The following is a 19974-nucleotide window of genomic DNA, read 5'->3' on the forward strand; positions in this document are numbered from 1 at the left end:
TTACTGTCCTTAGACAAGCTGTTCCCTACTCCACCTACTACATAACCTGATCTTCTTTGCTACAACATCATCACAAATTTCCCCTTGACCTCTGACACCTGGCTAAGGCTAGGCACTTGCCTTCACAATACTTGTGACCTGGTAGTCTTCATAATTTGTCCTGTATCACATGGCCTACATCCCTCCCGTGGCTACTACATAGCAGCAAGACCTTTTCTTCCAACTCTCTTTTATTATTGACATGAGTCTTTTGCACTTTCATTGCTATAGAGTGGAAGTTTTGTGCCTAAATCATACGCTATCCCATCAGAAACAGCGAGTCATTATCAGTATTGGCGTGGCTGGCAATTTCTTTCATTACAAGAAAATATTCTTGAAGAGAGACTTCCCACTTCTTCCTTCATTAAGACAGCAGTTGGTGGTTCTGTGCAGTACTTGTTTTGATGCCAAGTTCTTCTTGTAAAGCTTTTTTCAGTTCAGACCACAATGTAAGACCGTTCTCACCCCAAATAAAAAAGCTTTACCAAACCTTCAAGTGATTTCTTTTCCAAAAACAAGCATTTACAGTTGATTCGAATCCATTAATTAATTTCCTCAATGTTTATGATCCACTTTTACATCCACAATCCACTTTTTAACTGGATATCTGTCACTGCCCCTAAATGTCTTAAGAGCACCCTCAACATTATGACATGACAGAGAAAATTTACACTGACCCTGCAACTGTTGTGAGAATAGCGTTTTGCTTTTATCACCTGTTTCTAAATCGGAATCTTTTTCCGTCTTCTTTTCAACGACACTCAATTTTTTATCGCTACCCATTTGGATTTAACCTCCTCTTCATCATCAGCGTTGATATGCATCCTTTTCACATTCTGCATAGTTGGTAATTTTCACTGCTAGTTTTTCAGTGTTGAGTAAGTAATAAATTCAGTATGTATTTCATTTCTCATCCCACTATCTATACACAATATATTGCAAATTGCTTCCAACTCCATTTCTGATAACGATGTTTCAATAAATGACGTCTTAGCTTCAATTTCACCAGCTATTGACTGAAAAGTAAAATCAGAAAATTCTCTCAAGTGTTTCCGATTTCTTCTGTCATCTAGAGCTCCTATGAAAATTAATTGACGTAGAGATTTGATGATTTTAACCAGCACAAAGGTTACATTTTATTTAGTTTTTCGATTTCTGCATTTTATTTATTTATTTTTACTTTCTTTTCCTGGCTATTCTTCTTTCACCATAAAATTTAAAGTTTCTCCTTGTACCACTCTGCTACAGATTAGGTGACAAAACTGCATCCTCACTCATTCAGCTGATTCTGGACAAACTCTCCAAAATTTGAATAAAAAAGGTTACAAATTTCATGTTTGTTTCAAACTCTAATGCTAATTGATCCATAAAAACAAAAGAACAGACCGTTAAACTCAATTTTTTCGTGATCACTGTCTCTCCAAGAACATGCAAAACTACTCTCCAATATTTTGCTTCCTGTGTGACAACAGTCTTGTCAGGAGGAAAACCCGTAAATCCCCCATCCAAATCCCACACAAATATGGATAGGCAGTAGGGGCCTAGAGCTCTTTTAGGTCACTGTTGACCAATATGACTGTTGGTCAAATGGGGCTGCATATGACTAGTGATGGTGTGGCTCTAAAAATAATGCTTTTACACTATGCCATTCAGGAGGTGTAACTGCTAACAGAATAAATGCATAGAAACTGAAATTTATTGAATCCAAGTGGATTTCCACTCTAAATTTGGCACCTCTCAAATTCCTGGCTCTTAGTGGATACTTAGTTTACCTGGACTCTGTGGCATAACTAAATGTACAATTGCTTGGTTCAGCAATGTTAAGTTTTTTGGTTGGAGCAAAGTGTTTCCACGAAAGTATAGAGGTTTTACCCTTTGTAGGTAAAGGACATTGTGAAATCATAGGGCTAGATTTAGACAATAAAGTTGACCTTGCATAATACATGGTATAATTTGGGGGAACCTTGTTCCACCTGGTGGAATGTGTTCTCAGTATCTATCTGCTGCAAGGTTCACCTATCATGAAAGACAAAGAGAGACTGAAATAAGCCATTGTTAAACCACTCTTTAAGGAAAGTGGTGAGAGAGATGCCAACAACTACCAATCTGTTTCACTGCTGACATCATTTTCCAAAATCTTTTTGATGATGATGTATTGCAGAAGAGTATATCACCTTAGTAACAATAATATCTGTAGCAAATCACAGTTCGATTTTCAGGAGAACTGCTGTACTGAGAATGCCATTTACACGTTCACATGAAGTGATGCGGCTCATTTTGCATAGTAAAGTACTGCAAATTACAGGGAAACTACTTTGGGTGAATCCAGGAATGGGACTAACTGTAAGTATGTTACATGTGGTAGAAGCACTGCAAGAAAACAATGAAGTACATAAAGCACAATGTTTTGTGCACAGGGTATGGAACACATATGGGAAATAGACAGTGAATGAGAAGTGTCCATTAATGTGGATAATTTTGGTACCGAGGATGTCAGTTTGCCTAAGGTATTATTAGTCACCAGTATGAATGTTCTAAACAAGGATGATTTAGAAATCACATTTAGAAGGAGCAGGAAAAGTAGGAATGAAGGAATTACCGTTGGATTTTGAGGACCTATTTAATCCTTGCAGCCTGTTACTGATAATCCTAGTGACATAATTCATGATTCCAACTGGAATTAGCCATCTATCTATCATACGCCAAATAGTGTGTTCCATCACCTTCAACCACTAATGGAAGAATCCATTAACCAGCAATTAAGCAATGACATCACAGAGGGAAGTACTAGGCCGTGGGGAGGACCTGCTGTCATAGTGCTAAAGATATCTTCAGATGGGATGAAGAAATATCAGTTCTACTATGATTACAGACATCTCAATACACATACTATTACAGATGCATATCCAATACTGAATAACATGGAAACTGTAAATAACATGGGATAATGTAGATATTCCTTCACGACAAGCCTAAGCAGTGGGTATCACCAACTGGAAGTAGTACCATAGGACCGATCAAAAACTGTGTTTACAGTTCCTTGAGTTCATTACCAGTATCAGAGAATGCCATTTTGTTGGAGAAATCTTTCAACAGAGGCTGAAAAAAGTGTTATTACAACTGCACTTTGAGGATACAAGGAAGGGGGTGTTAGGTAAAGATACAGGGAAAGTAGGAAGGACTATCTCTCTCTTACGAATGTCTATGAGACAAATTATGGCAAGCTGCAGATTTGGTGCCATTTATATTGTGATGATATAAGGGAATGTGGTTTGATGTGGCAGGTAGACTGCTGAAAATGGTATTCACGACCATGAATACTGATGTCGTATGGGGACCCAGTCACACCTTACTGCAAGTGAAGAGAATAGCAGCAGGCTTCAAGGCTCTTTCAGAATCGTGCACCATACAGTTAACAAACCTAGAATAGGGAGTACTGAACAACACCAGGAGACTATGGGGACTTACAACAGAACTAACGGGTTATGAGGATTTAAGTGTAATACAGGCATAGTTAGCCCTTCTGTACATCAAGATGGCTGCAGCAAGACTTTTATTAACACTGGCTGATAATATAAGAGATGCCCGAATGGAGGTAGCAGGATTCCAGGAGGCAAAAAACCACACAGGACACTGCTGCCACTGGAGCAAATTATAGCCGGCCTATGTAAGGTACAAAAGAATCTACCAGCTACATTGGTACTCAATGTTGCTCGGAACTCACTGATGCTCCACATGGGGGGGGGGGGGGGGGGGGGGGGGGAAACCCACTGCTACTGTACTGCCTCACATCAGTAAACATAGACACTAGCCATGCTTGACTAAATGTGCTGGTCTGATTCCTGGCAGCAAGCACCAACTGGTACGAATGCTATACAGTCCACCCACACCCAGTGAGATGGGAGGGTCTGGGGAAATCTGAGAATATGTACAAATCAGAACAAAGAAGATGCTACTAATTTCACCAAGAGGGGAGCACTATGCATTAATGTCAGTGGACAATCAATCTCATTGTCAGTGGAAGCATATGCCTCTCCCAAGTGACCCAGAGTACTGCATAACATGCAAGTTATTCTGAGCAGGAATGGAGGATGCCTGTATAACATCTTGTCACCATAACCCTATTTTCAGAGATCGGGGATACTTCGGATATATTCCACGTACCAACCAGTAATGGTTATCACAAGCTGCTATGAGCATAGACAAACTAAGGGTACAGAATGGTTGGAGCTGGAGGCAGTGGCATATTAATTAACGCACAGCTCGTGAACCGCTTGGGACCAACTTTTCATCTTTCAGCTACCATAAATATGAACTACAATTGTAAATATAATAGATTCTCTGTTGTACTGGCCTGACAAACATCTGGAAGTGCTTCCAGTGAAAAACTTAACCTACTTTAATGTCACCTTAGATCCCAAGATCCTTAACTCTCTGGATGAGTTCAAGCTCCTTAACTATCTGGATGAATTAACAGCAAAATGGAAAAGATGCATTACCGTGGAATAAATGCTTCAGCATGTGCAGCAACAAAGTTGTCACAAGTTTCCCCAAGCACAATTCACTGATATTTCCCTGATTTCCAGACCAGTTTTAGCCTAACAAATTTTTAGATCTCAAGGATAAATTAAGATGTAAGTTGACAATGTCTTTGCAGCTACAGTACAAGAAACAATAGTGCAAACTTGGAAATATCTAAACAAAAAACTTGCAAGCAGATGGCATTTCCTGGTGTGAACAAAAATCTTAAGTACTAACATCAACATCTTTTGCAATGAATTGTTTTTAGATGGAGAAAGCAAGCTAAAAGGTATAAGTGTCTCATTAAGACCACTGATGTTATTTTATATCACTAAAATGAAACACATTTGGTGAGAAATATATGCATTTTCTTTTAGTCACAAGACGGGTTTAAAATATCTTCATTGATTTCAGAAACAACCTCAGAAAAAAAGGCCTCTTGAAAGAAGTCTTTAAGGTATGGAAGAATTGTATAAACCAAGGCTGTAAGTGACTGCCAACAAAATGCTGGTTTTACTATGTTCATTATTGGCATTTATTACCCACTGTGGTACAAACCGCCACAATTTTCTTTTTCTTATGATCCATACTTTCTAACATGTAAACTACTTCTGAAGCCCCAAAATGTACTGCAACAAATAAAATGTCTAGAAAACATCACACAGTACAAAGTGCTTGTGGTGAGACAGTCACAATTCCTTACATCCATCATCCATCGTCTTTGCCCTGCTGAGAAGCACTGCAGTCCCGAGTCCAGTACCGAGTCTGTGGATAAACCATTATAAGCCACTGCATTACGCCACATGCAAACAGACCCGGCATGCAGACAAATCATTGACACTAGATCTGATGGCAAGGGCCTGCACATTAGTGGGAAATGAATAGTTTCTGATCAGCAGGCCCGATCCATTACAAAACTCACAGAAATGGCCTCCAGTTTTGGCCCATCATGGAAATCCACTCCTGTGGCCAGCTACACAAGAGACACAGACAGCCTGTTGATGAAATGAGGCCATGGTGATCAATCCATGCAACAGATAAGTTGTTCAAATACTCTGAAAATCAACAATAATGAGGATAGGTAACAACTCACCATAAAGATGATTGCTGAACCACAGACAGGTGCGCAGAAAAGAAAATCACACTCTCACAACTAAAATTTTCAGCCATAGCTTTTGTCAGAAAATGAAAGCACACACACGCTCACACAATTACACTGACACAACTAAAGCACACATGACTACCGTCTCTGGCCACTGCACCTACAGTTTGAGAATAAAATCCAAATAAATCACTCCTCATGCCTCCCTACCTCTCATCGGCAGCTGCTAGGCTAGTGGCAAGAAGTGGTGGCAGCACTGACTGCAAGCTGAGGGGTGTGGTAGGAAGAGGAGAAGCAGTAGGACTGAGAGAGCAGGGAAGCGGCACACATACTCAGCTGCACCCAACCAGTGATGATGTGTGACCATTCAGTAAGCAAATCATTTCATCTACTGAGACAATAATGAGATTTTTCCAGTGTTTTTTTTCACATTTTCCCTGATATTTCCCTGATTTCCCTGACGTGGTTGAAAATCCCTGAATATTCTCTGATTTCCAGAACCTGTGGCAACCCTGCGCAATATCATAGCAATCACCACCAAAGAGGTGTGGCAATAAATGTTGCAACCTCGGTTACAATATAGGTCTTGACTCTTGCCTGTGCAGCCTAAGTACATTTAAACAACAGAAAATCCAGGAAGGAATGTAACAATATTAGAGAAGGAAAGCTGCTACTCACCATATAGTGGAGTTGCTGACTCACAGATAGGCACAACAAAAAGATTCTCACAATTAAGGTCTTTGTCAATAATACACACACACACACACACACACACACACACACACACACAACTGCAATCTCAGGGAACTGAAACTACACCATGAGCAGCAGCACTTGAGCATGACGGGAGTGAAAGTGACTACGAAGGCTGAGGCCAGGAAGGTCACTGTCCTCACCCATCCAGCCCCCTCCCTGTTTCCATTCCAGCACTACACAACTGTCATTTCAGCACCACAACCAGTCTTTATATTTCTCTCCTTTTCCAATAACCCTTCCCACCTCTCCCCTGTCCTCTGTCTAAACTGCAGCACTTCACTGTCCGCCATCCCCACCAAACTATCCCCCTCCCAACCCCAGCCTCCTCCTGTCTTCACCCAGTCGCCACTCTACATCTACATCTACATGATTACTCTGCAATTCACATTTAAGTGCTTGGCAGAGGGTTCATCGAACCACAATCATACTATCTCCCTACCATTCCACTCCCGAACAGCACGCGGGAAAAACGGAACACCTAAACCTTTCTGTTCGAGCTCTGATTTCTCTTATTTTATTTTGATGATCATTCCTACCTATGTAGGTTGGGCTCAACAAAATATTTTTGCATTCAGGAGAGACAGTTGGTGACTGAAATTTCGTAAATAGATCTCGCCGTGACGAAAAACGTCTTTGCTTTAATGACTTCCATCCCAACTCGCGTATCATATCTGCCACACTCGCTCCCCTATTACGTGATAATACAAAACGAACTGCCCTCTTTGGCACCCTTTCGATTTCCTCTGTCAATCCCACCTGATAAGGATCCCACACCACGCAGCAATATTCAAACAGAGGACAAACGAGTGTAGTGTAAGCTCTCTCTTTAGTGGACTTGTTGCATCTTCTTAGTGTCCTGCCAATGAAACGCAACCTTTGGCTCACCTTCCCCACAATATTATCTATGTTGTCTTTCCAACTGAAGTTGTTCATAATTTTTACACCCAGGTACTTAGTTGAATTGACAGCCTTGAGAATTGTACTATTTATCGAGTAATCAAATTCCAACGGATTTCTTTTGGAACTCATGTGGATCACCTCACACTTCTCGTTATTTAGCGTCAACTGCCACCTGACACACCATACAGCAATCTTTTCTCAATTGCTTTGCAACTGATACTGGTCTTGGGATGACCTTACTAGACGGTAAATTACAGCATCATCTGCAAACAACCTAAGAGAACTGCTCATATTGTCACCCAGGTCATTTATATAGATCAGGAACAGCAGAGGTCCCAGGACGCTTCCCTGGGTACACCTGATATCACTTGAGTTTTACTCGATGATTTGCTGTCTATTACTACGAACTGCGACCTTTCTGACAGGAAATCACGAATCCAGTCGCACAACTGAGACGATACCCCATAGGCCCGCAGCTTGATTAGAAGTCACTTGTGAGGAACGGTGTCAAAAGCTTTCCGAAAATCTAGAAATACGGAATCAACTTAAGATCCCCTGTTGAGTGGCCATTACTTCGTGCGAATAAATTACACGCACTGGCGCTGCTGCTAGCAGTGTGGTTTCAGTTGCCTAAGACTGCAGTTGTGTGTGTGTGTGTGTGTGTGTGTCTACTGTTAACAAAGACATTAATCGCCGAAAGCTACGACTGTAAGAATCTTTTTGTTGTGTCTATCTGCAACTCAGCATTTCCGCTATATGGTGAGTCAACTTTCCTTCTCTACAATTGCTATATACATTTAAGGCTGAGAACTACTCGCCCAGCTCAACCCCTGTACACAAGTACTGACTGAGTGGATCACCCTTAGTAAGTAGTTATTAATTAAGTGTATAGCTAATGAACATAGTGGTTCAAGCTCTATCCAGCCTCAATGCTCTATCAGGCTGCAGCACCACCAATACAATGGAAATATGGAAGCCAGACTGTGGCAACAAAGACTTGGACCACCACACATCCGGGACAGCACTACGCCGCTTCCTTGCATTTAAGTGATTAAGAGTGATGGTCTGGTAAAACAAGGGTGAAACCTATGCCACTTCCCTGCATCTAAGTGATTAAGAGTGATGGTCTGGTAAAACAAGGGTGAAACCCATCATAAATAACATCCGTTTCAGCTGTGCAGTGACTGTTACCACCTGCAGCCAGCTTTGAGAGGTACTCTACAACAAGCATCGATCTGAAATGGGTCATCCAGCTTGCAGGTACCACATGCCATCTCCACCAGCTGTGGAACTGTAGGCTGCATCGAGGCCTGTTGCTGTCAGGACCTGAACTGGTGCCTTCCAGCCAGGGACCATCAGCTGCCTGACTTCTGTTGACTGCAGGGCACCTTTCTGGGGCCATGGTTCACACCTGCTTGAAGAGCTGCCAAGCTGCCACCTGCCCTGTGCAGGCACATACTACTACTGCAGGCTTGCCCTTGCAGGCCACTATTGCTGCATCCAGCAGTAGTGTCGTTGGTCTACCTCTGCACACTTGAGTGCTTCCTACACTAAGTCACACACCTTTACCAGTCAATGCCCTTTTTCTGCACAGTGTGTCATAACTGCTTTCTAGCTGCCTGCCTGGGACCTGACACTAACAAGACAACTCCGTCTCAGGTGCCACCTGCTGGACAAAGCATGCTAGCCATTACATGAGGCTGCATCATGAGCTAAGCACACATCAACCAGGGCCAGCCTGCATCTCAAGACATTGACCACCACCCAACAACATTATGACTGTAAACCCATGTATTTGGTCTTCCAATGACTTTATATTGGACATCTACTAGGATCCATTGACCTTCTGCCCTGCTGATCGACACTCAGTGCCATCGCAACCTGTACAAGGGCATCTAATCTCACCCGCCACCCTGACCCCTGCTACATAAGGTAACTTGCACCCAGAGCAAATTTCGACTTTGTGAATCCCAAGCCCCCCCCCCCCCCCCCCCCAAATCCCCAAATTCACCATTTGCCCATTTTTTGTTCAATTATTATTACCACTTAGCCCAATTTACAATTTTTTGTATGATATAAATTCAAAGCACGAAGCAATGCATGATCCACATTGCTTGAAACAAATCATGGCTCATTTTCTTTGTTTCACTGCCGATCAATCTGGGAGACAGGGGAGGGGGAGGGAAGTGGGGCAAAATATATTCTTTACATTTGGGTTTTTAAACTTTGCTTGAGAAAGAAAACTGGCGTTCTACGGATCGGAGCGTGGAATGTCAGATCCCTTAATCGGGCAGGTAGGTTAGAAAATTTAAAAAGGGAAATGGATAGGTTAAAGTTAGATATAGTGGGAATTAGTGAAGTTCGGTGGCAGGAGGAACACGACTTCTGGACAGGTGACTACAGGGTTATAAACACAAAATCAAATAGGGGTAATGCAGGAGTAGGTTTAATAATGAATAGGAAAATAGGAATGCGGGTAAGCTACTAAAAACAGCATAGTGAACGCATTATTGTGGCCAAGATAGATACGAAGCCCACACCTACTACAGTAGTACAAGTTTATATGCCAACTAGCTCTGCAGATGATGAAGAAATTGAAGAAATGTACGATGAAATAAAAGAAATTATTCAGATAGTGAAGGGAGACGAAAATTTAATAGTAATGGGTGACTGGAATTCGAGTGTAGGAAAAGGGAGAGAAGGAAACATAGTAGGTGAATATGGATTGGGGCTAAGAAATGAAAGAGGAAGCCGCCTAGTAGAATTTTGCACAGAGCACAGCTTAATCATAGCTAACACTTGGTTTAAGAATCATGAAAGAAGGTTGTATACGTGGAAGAACCCTGGAGATACTAAAAGGTATCAGATAGATTATATAATGGTAAGACAGAGATTTAGGAACCAGGTTTTAAGTTGTAAGACATTTCCAGGGGCAGATGTGGACTCTGACCACAATCTATTGGTTATGACCTGTAGATTAAAACTGAAGAAACTGCAAAAATGTGGGAAATTAAGGAGATGGGACCTGGATAAACTGAAAGAACCAGAGGTTGTACAGAGTTTCAGAGAGAGCATAAGGGAACAATTGACAGGAATAGGGGAAGGAAATACAGTAGAAGAAGAATGGGTAGCTCTGAGGGATGTAGTAGTGAAGGCAGCAGAGGATAAAGTAGGTACAAAGACGAGGGCTGCTAGAAATCCTTGGGTAACAGAAGAAATATTGAATTTAATTGATGAAAGGAGAAAATATAAAAATGCAGTAAATGAAGCAGGCAAAAAGGAATACAAACGTCTCAAAAATGAGATCGACAGGAAGTGCAAAATGGCTAAACGGGGATGGCTAGAGGACAAATGTAAGGATGTAGAAGCTTATCTCACTAGGGGTAAGATAGATACTGCCTACAGGAAAATTAAAGAGACCTTTGGAGAGAAGAGAACCACGTGTATGAATATCAAGAGCTCAGATGGCAGCCCAGTTCTAAGCAAAGAAGGGAAGGCAGAAAGGTGGAAGGAGTATATAGAAGGTTTATACAAGGGCGATGTACTTGAGGACAATATTATGGAAATAGAAGAGGATGTAGATGAAGACGAAATGGGAGATACGATACTGCGTGAAGAGTTTGACAGAGCACTGAAAGACCTGAGTCGAAACAAGGCCCCCGGAGTAGACAACATTCCATTAGAACTACTGACGGCCTTGGGAGAGCCAGTCATGACAAAACTCTACCAGCTGGTGAGCAAGATGTATGAGACAGGCGAAATACCCTCAGACTTCAAGAAGAATATAATAATTCCAATCCCAAAGAAAGCAGGTGCTGACAGATGTGAAAATTACCGAACTATCAGTTTAATAAGCCACGGCTGCAAAATACTAACGCGAATTCTTTACAGACGAATGGAAAAACTGGTAGATGCAGACCTCGGGGAGGATCAGTTTGGATTCCGTCGAAATACTGGAACACGTGAGGCAATACTGACCTTACGACTTATCTTAGAAGAAAGATTAAGAAAAGGCAAACCTACGTTTCTAGCATTTGTAGACTTAGAGAAAGCTTTTGACAATGTTGACTGGAATACTCTTTTTCAAATTCTAAAGGTGGCAGGGGTAAAATACAGGGAGCGAAAGGCTATTTATAATTTGTACAGAAACCAGATGGCAGTAATAAGAGTCGAGGGGCATGAAAGAGAAGCAGTGGTTGGGAAAGGAGTGAGACAGGGTTGTAGCCTCTCCCCGATGTTATTCAATCTGTATATTGAGCAAGCAGTAAAGGAAACAAAAGAAAAATTTGGAGTAGGTATTAAAATTCATGGAGACGAAGTAAAAACTTTGAGGTTCGCCGATGACATTGTAATTCTGTCAGAGACGGCAAAGCACTTGGAAGAGCAGTTGAACGGACTGGACAGTGTCTTGAAAGGAGGATATAAGATGAACATTAACAAAAGCAAAACGAGGATAATGGAATGTAGTCAAATTAAATCGGGTGATGCTGAGGGAATTAGATTAGGAAATGAGACACTTAAAGTAGTAAAGGAGTTTTGCTATTTAGGAAGTAAAATAACTGATGATGGTCGAAGTAGAGAGGATATAAAATGTAGACTGGCAATGGCAAGGAAAGCGTTTCTGAAGAAGAGAAATTTGTTAACTTCGAATATAGATTTATGTATCAGGAAGTCGTTTCTGAAAGTATTTGTTTGGAGTGTAGCCATGTATGGAAGTGAAACATGGACGATAACTAGTTTGGACAAGAAGAGAATAGAAGCTTTCGAAATGTGGTGCTACAGAAGAATACTGAAGATAAGGTGGATAGATCACGTAACTAATGAGGAGGTATTGAATAGGATTGGGGAGAAGAGAAGTTTGTGGCACAACTTGACTAGAAGAAGGGATCGGTTGGTAGGACATGTTTTGAGGCATCAAGGGATCACAAATTTAGCATTGGAGGGCAGCGTGGAGGGTAAAAATCGTAGAGGGAGACCGAGAGATGAGTACACTAAGCAGATTCAGAAGGATGTAGGTTGCAGTAGGTACTGGGAGATGAAGCAGCTTGCACAGGATAGAGTAGCATGGAGAGCTGCATCAAACCAGTCTCAGGACTGAAGACAACAACAACAACAACAAACTTTGCTTCTGTAAAATGTAATGTATTTCTTTTTCCCATTTACCCTAACATGTATCAACACCTATATGTCATCAACACCGATATGGGGTCTCGATTTATTTGTACGACAATGCTACATAAAGCTTAGGGTTGTTTTTTTCTATTTTATTTTAAGCACAAAACTAAAATGTTTTTATTTATTTATTTGTTTATTTATCTGACTGCTTACCTGAAATTATATTACCTGTAAAGGGGGATTTGTACAGGTAGGATTACATTTATGTTTTCATGGTAAGATAGTTAGTTATATGTTCCATAGACCATTTGCACAATAAATCATAATTATGTGGAACGAGACATTTCACATTCAGATTGCAAATTAATGGGTAAATATAGTTACTTGCTGAACATTTATAAGTTTACTAGCTTAGCTCTCACTGCTTTACTCACATAGACTGTATCATCTGCACAGATTCTCCCCCCCCCCCCCCCCCCCTTCCTTTTAGTCAAATTTCTATGTTGTTCGAAATTGCAACACCTTCTAAATTTTTCACACTAAATGAGGTCATGGAAGTATGGTCTTTGCCGAATGTACTTCTGAGTAGCTGGAGTCCAAGGTTCTTGTTAACCATACCTGTTGCATTTTGTGGTGGTATTTACGTAGAAACTTCATCCTCCAACACATATTTCTTTATATCTAACCAAGAAGTGAAATACTAATTTTCATCACCTTTAAAAATTAATTTTAATATCACAAAATATTTTCTTAAAAATTTTTGTCCCTATTTTACCTCCTAGTGGTTGAATTTTCAAATATGTTGAAACATGTTTATTATTATCATTATTATTTCTCAGTAAGAAACCAAACACCAAGTTTCATATTCCTAGCTTCAAAACTGCCTTTATAGAGACATACTTCCAAACAGTCTTTCACCCCAAATTTCACCCCCTTACAAATGTAATTTCAAACAGGCTCCTCTTAAATGATGCCTACGGTATAAGATCCACGCCCTCTCCAAATTTCAAGCTTCTGTCCTTAGCAGTTTGGGCTGGGCAATGATGAGTTGGTGAATCAGTCTGGCCCTATTCCACCTCCTTAGGGATTAAATTTTCAAAAACAGTGAAACATGTATTTTTTCATTTCTAACTAAGAGAAGCCAAATACCAATTGTCATAGATATCGCTTTAAAAATGGTTACACAATGAATTATTTTCATAAAATATTTCACCCCCTATTTCATCGCATAGGGGTTGAGCATCCAAAAACAATCAAGTCTATCTCACCCCTACAGGGATTCAATTTCCAAAAATTTGTATTTTTTAAATTCTGAACAAGAATACAAAATCAAATTTTCATAGATTTATCTTTAAAAATGCTCCCATAATGAAATATTTCATAAAATACCTCCAAGATGTTCAATTTCCAAAAACACCTACTTACTCATTTATCACTAAGAATACAAATTCAAATTTTAATAGCTGTTGCTGTTAAAAGAAATTATTCAAATAGTTAAGGAAGACAACAATTTAATAGTCATGGGGGACTGGAACTCGGCAGTAGGAAATGGAAGAGAAGGAAAAATAGTAAATGAATATAGAATGGGGATAAGGAATGAAAGAGGAAGCCGCCTGGCAGAATTTTGCACAGAGCATAACTTAATTATAGCTAACACTTGGTTCAATGATCATGAAAGAAGGTTGTGTATTTGGAAGATGTCTGAAGGCACTGGAAGGTTTCAGACAGATTATATAATCATAAGACAGAGATTTATGAACCAGGTTTTAAATTGTAAGACATTTCCAGGGGCAGATGTGGACTCTGACCACAATTTATTGGTTATGAACTCTAGATTAAACCTGAAGAAACTGCAAAAAGGTGGGAATTTAAGGACATGGGAACTGGATAAACTGAAAGAACCAGAGGTTGTACAGAGTTTCAGAAAGAGCATTAGGGAACGATTGGCAAGAGCAGGGAAAGAAATACAGTAGAAGACGACTGGGTAGCTGAGTGACGAAGTAGTGAAGGCAGCAGAGGATCAAGTAGTAAAAAGATGAGGGCTAGTAGAAATCCTTGAGTAACGGAAGAGAGACTGAATTTAAGTGATGAAGGGAGAAAATATAAAAAATGCACTAAATGAAGCAGGCGAAAAGGAATACAAATGTCACAAAAATGAGATCGACAGGAAGTGTAAAAGGGCTTAGTTGGAAAGGCAAACTTACAAACCTATGTTTACAGCATTTGTAGACTTATAGAAGGCTTTTGACAATGCTGACTGAAATACTCTCTTTCAAATTCTGAAGGTGGCAAGAGTAAAATACAGGGAACAAAGGCTATTTATAATTTTTACAGAAACCAGAAGGCAGTTATATGAGTTGAGGGGCATGAAAGAAAAGCAATGGTTCAGAAGGGAGTGGGACAAAGTTGTTGCCTGTCCCCTGTGTTGTTCAATCTGTATGTTAAACAAGCAGTAAAGGAAACCAAAGAAAAATTTGGAGTAGTAACTAAAAGCCAGGGACAAGAAATAAAAACCTTGAGGTTTGTCGACAATATTGTAATTCTGTCAGAGACAGCAAAGGACTTGGAAGAACTGTTGAACGTAATGGACAGCATTCTGAAAGGAGGCTATAAGATTAACATCAACAAAAGCAAAATGACAATAATGGACTGTAGTTGAATTAAATCAGGTGATGCTGAGGGAGTTAGATTAGGAAATGAGACCATTAAAGCAGTAGATGAGTTTTGCTATTTGGGCAGCAAAATAAGTAAGGATGGTCGAAGTAGAGAGGATACAAAATGTAGACTGGCAACGGCAAGGAAAGCATTTCTGAAGAAGAGAAATTTGCTAACATCGAGTATAGATTTAAGTGTCAGAAAGTATTTGTTTGGACTATAGCCATGTATGGATGTGAAACATGGATGATACACAGTTTAGTCAAGAAGAGAATAGAAGCTTTTGAAACGTGGTGCTACAGAAAAATGCTGAAGATTAGATGGGTAGATCCCTAATTAGGAGTTACTGAACAGAATTGGCGAGAGGAGGAATTTGTGGCACAACTTGACTAGAAGAACGGATCGGTTGGAAGGACACATTCTGAGGCATCAAGGGATCACTTATTTAGTGCTGGAGGGAAGCATGGGGAGTAAAAATCGTAGAGGGAGACCAAGAGATTAATCTAAGCAGATTCCAGAAGGATGTAGGTTGCAGTAATTACTTGGAGATGAAGAGCCTCGCACAGGCATGGAGAGCATGGAGAGCTGCATCAAATTGGTCTTTGGATTGAAGACCACAACAAACACCCCATTTATGTTGAATTTCCATAAACACTGAACCATGTATTTCTTTATATTTAACCGAGAAGTCAACATCAGTTTTCATACCTCTAGCTTTGACTTTATTTAATAATGGTTTATTTTCAAAAAACACTTTCACCCACTATTTTACCTCATAGGAGTTAAATTTCATAAACTGTTAAGTATTTCTTTATTTCTGGCCGAGAAACCATATAATGATTTTTGTAAGGTTAGCTTAAAAATTACCTAAAAAGGCGACACATTTTCAGAAAACTATTCATCCTTTATTTCACCTCTGTAGTCCCTTCTTAAATGACTCTTAACAGTATAAGATAAACACCCTCTGCAAATTTCAAGTTTCTGTTCTTAGTGGTTTAGCCTGGGCGATGATGAGTCAATGAGTCAGTCAGTTGGGATATTGCCTTTTATTATTATTATTATTATTATTATTATTACTAAATATACAGATGCAAATTAGCAATTCCTAGCCCCACACCCCCATTTACACATTAAATAACAGAAATTCTACTATGGAATAGAAGGAGTTGTCAAGGAAACTTTTACAACTTGTTTTCAAATTTTAGTTTGCTGTCTGTCAGGCATTTTATATCAAATAATGGAAAATCCAGGATGGAATATAACAATATTATGAAAAGGATAGTTGCTACTCACCAAACAGCAGAGATGCTGAGTCGCAGATAGGCACATCAAAAAAGGCCGTCACTAAGTGAGCTTTCGGGCAAAGCTTTCATCAAAAATAGACAATACACACACACACACACACACACACACACACCCCTCATACACACACGACTACAGTCTCTGGCTGCTGGGGCCACACTGCGAGCAGTAGGTCATGATGGGAAAAGTAACGGTGTGGTGGGGGATACAAAGGAGACTGGGGAGAGGGATAGGAGGGTAGGGGTGGGGGGACACTGAAGTGCTGCTTGTAGGAGCATACAAGGACAAGGTGGAGTGAGGTTAGGCCAGCTAGGTGCAGCTGGAAGGTTAGATGGTGGACGGGGGAGACTGGAAGAGAAGAGAAGTAAAAATACTGTGGGCGCATTGTTGGAGTAGAGGGTTGTGTAGTGCTGGAATGGCAACAGGGAAGGGGCTAGATAGGTAAGGACAATGATTAATGAAGGTTGAGGCTAGGAGGGTTAAGGGAACATAGGATATATTACAGGGAGAGTTCCTACCTGCACAGTTCAGAGAGGCTTGTGTTAGTGGGAAGGATCCAACGACACAGGCTGTGAAGCAGTCATTGAAATGAAGGTCATGCTGGGTGGCGTGCACAGCAATGGGCTGGTCTAGCTGTTTTTTGGTCACAGTTTGGTGGTTGCCATTCATATGGATGGACAGACTGTTGGTTGTCAAGTAGGTGGTGGAGGGAGAATGTACGGGACAGGTCTTGCATCTAGGTCTATTACAGGGAATGAGCCATGTGGCAAGGGGTTGGGAGTAGAGGTTGTGTAGGGATGGACAAGGATACTGTGTAGGTTCAGTGGGTGACGAGGATTGTGGGTAGGAAATTCCCTATTTCAGGGCCCGATGAGAGTTAGTTGAAACCCTGACTGAGAATGTCATTCACTTGTCCAGTTCTGAGTGGTACTACGTCATGACTGGAATACTCCTCTGTGGCCGGATGGAGAGGGGCTTTGGAAGGTGGGGAGATAGGGCATGTGAGATCTGTTTTTGTACAAGGTTGGGAGGGTAATTACAGTCTGTGAAGCCCTAAATGAAACGCTCAGTGTATTTCAAGAGGGACAGCTCATCACTACAGGTGCAATGGCCACAGACGACTAGGCTGTATCGACGGGACTTCTTGGTATGAAATGGGTGAGAGCTGTTGAAGCATTAGGGATGGTAGTGTAAAGTGAGATGGCATCAATGAGCAGGGCACCAGGTGGTAAAGAAACAGAAACTGAGGAGAGTCAGGGGAGGAAATGGATGGTATCTTTCATATACGAGGGTAGGTTGTGGGTAAAAGGCTGAAGGTGCTGGTCTATGAGTGCACAGATACTTTTAGTGAGGGGCGCAGTAACTGCCCATAATGGAGTGTCCTGGATGGTTGGGCTTATGGACTATAGGAAGCTTGTAGAAAATAAGAGTGAGGAGAGTGGTAGAGGTGAGGAGAGAGATGTGCTCTGGAGAGAGGTTCAGGGATGGGCCGAAGGATTTGAGGAGAGACTGGAGATCCAACCAGATTTCTATAATGGGCTCACTGTAGCAGGGTTTGTGGATGGATGAATCCGACAGCTTGCAGAGTTCATCTGCCAGGTAATCCTTGCTGATCAAAATAACAGAGGTGGAGCCTTTATCAGCAGGTAGAATTATAAGGTCAGGATCAGTTTTAAGGTGGTGGATTGCAGTTCTTACTGTGGATGTAAAGCTAGTTTGCATGTTGAGGGATTTGGGGAATGATGGTGAGCTAAGGTTTGAAGTTAAGAAATTCTGGAAAGTTGACAAAGCGTGATTTGGGGGCAGTGGATCACGGTTGGATGAAGGAATGAACTGAGTCAGGCAGAGTTCAATATTGGTCTTTGGCTGAGTCCGACTAATTAGATTGAGGGCGAAAAAGGGTTTCCATTGTAGGAACCAGGAGAAGAAGAGAAGGTCTTTAACAACTCCTGCATGATTAAATTAGAGAGTGGGGCAAAAAGGTGAGGTCTTTGGAAAGGATTGTTACTTCTGCAAGGTTAAAGTTTTTGAAAGAAAAGTTAATGGATGTGTTTTGGGTCTACTTAGGCCCTGGATTCTGTATGATGATGGGAGGGAGTTTTTGAGGGTGGGGTAAATGTAGTAGGTATGTGAGGTGGGGTTATTGTGGTTTGTCATCTATGAGGGAATTTGGGGGAGGTTGTTATAGAGAGGGTGGATAGTGGTAGTACAAGACGGGAGTAAGAAGTGAACAGGGTGGAGAGTTTTTTGAGGTGGTATTGTACATGTTGCTCTAGTTCCTAGAGAGCAAGTGTGTCTATGCGTGGTATGCAATCCAGGAATTTTATAGAGGCAGAGGAGGTACTGCAAGGAGGTTTTGGCCTAACTGATACATTTCTGTAGGGCTGTGTTGGTTGGGATTAAGGATTGGCATAATCTGAACAGATGGAGATCATTGTGGAAGGAAGGGTAGCAACCAGAGATGGGTAATTTGACAATAACGTCATCTGGAGGGATTCCATGAGCCAAGCAGGAACAGTATGTGGGAATGGGTTCTGGCTAGGGATACAGAAACTTTTATGTATTGACACAGGTGGAAAGAGCAAGGATCCATGGTGGAGGATAAAAACAAGAAAAATATGTAATTATGATAGAAATACATCTGAAAACAATCGCAAAAATACACCCAAATCCATGGGAATAAATCACAAAAGGGACGAATCGGATGAAGTAATGGGAAACAAAATGAAACTACTCCTGCCAACCGTTCTTGCCTCACGGCTCACATCGCTGTAATAGACCTACATGCATGTCCCACCACCACCCATTCCAGTCCGGTAACATGTGTCACCTATCCCATTAAGGCATGGCTGCCTGCGAAACTAGTCATGGAATCTACAAGCTAAGCTTCAACCACTGAGTTGCATTCTGCTTAGGCATGACAACCAACAAGCTGTGTGTCCGCAAGAATGGCCACAACCAACTGTGGCCAAGAAACACCTGAACCATCCTGTTACCCAGCACACCATCCAACACAACCTTCATTTCAATGACTTCTTCACAGTCTGTGCCATCTGGATCCTCACACTAGCTTTTCTGAATTGCACAAGTGGGAACTCTCCCTGCAATATATACTACTATACCGTAACCCTCCTACCCTCAACCTTCGTTAGTCATTGTCCTTACCCATCTAGCCTCTTTGCTGCTCCCATTCTTGCACTACATAGCCATCTAGTCCACTGAAGCACACACAGTACTTTCATTTCTCTCCAGGCATGGCAGAGATGCAACGGCCAGCATGCACTGAACCAGGTGGCCTCTCAGTGTGTGGACAGACTGTGCTCACAGCCAGGTGCACTGTACTTCTTTCACACTTTCCTGCAACGACACCTATGACAAGCTATTAGGGAGAAACATTGTGAACATTTACAGGATGCATTAATTCTTCAGAGCAACGTGAGAGCCGATACAGCAGAGCGTGTGTGGAATCTGCTCATGAGATAAAAAAGGGAAATACTGAAGCATCCACCATACTGGCCTGACTTATCACCTTATGATTATGACTTCATACCAAAATTGAAAGAGCCACTTCATGGAACACACTT

The 19974-nt window shown here is 41.2% G+C and overlaps 1 protein-coding gene across 2 annotated transcripts in view; it reads right to left on the reverse strand.

The window, feature by feature from the left end:
- The window catches only part of LOC126272808 (WD repeat-containing protein 89), a 264167-nt gene that overhangs the window by 19953 nt on the left and 224240 nt on the right, over window positions 1-19974 (reverse strand). The window lies entirely within an intron of this gene.

This window comes from Schistocerca gregaria, chromosome 5 (assembly GCF_023897955.1).
Source record: "Schistocerca gregaria isolate iqSchGreg1 chromosome 5, iqSchGreg1.2, whole genome shotgun sequence".
NCBI lineage: Eukaryota > Metazoa > Arthropoda > Insecta > Orthoptera > Acrididae > Schistocerca > Schistocerca gregaria.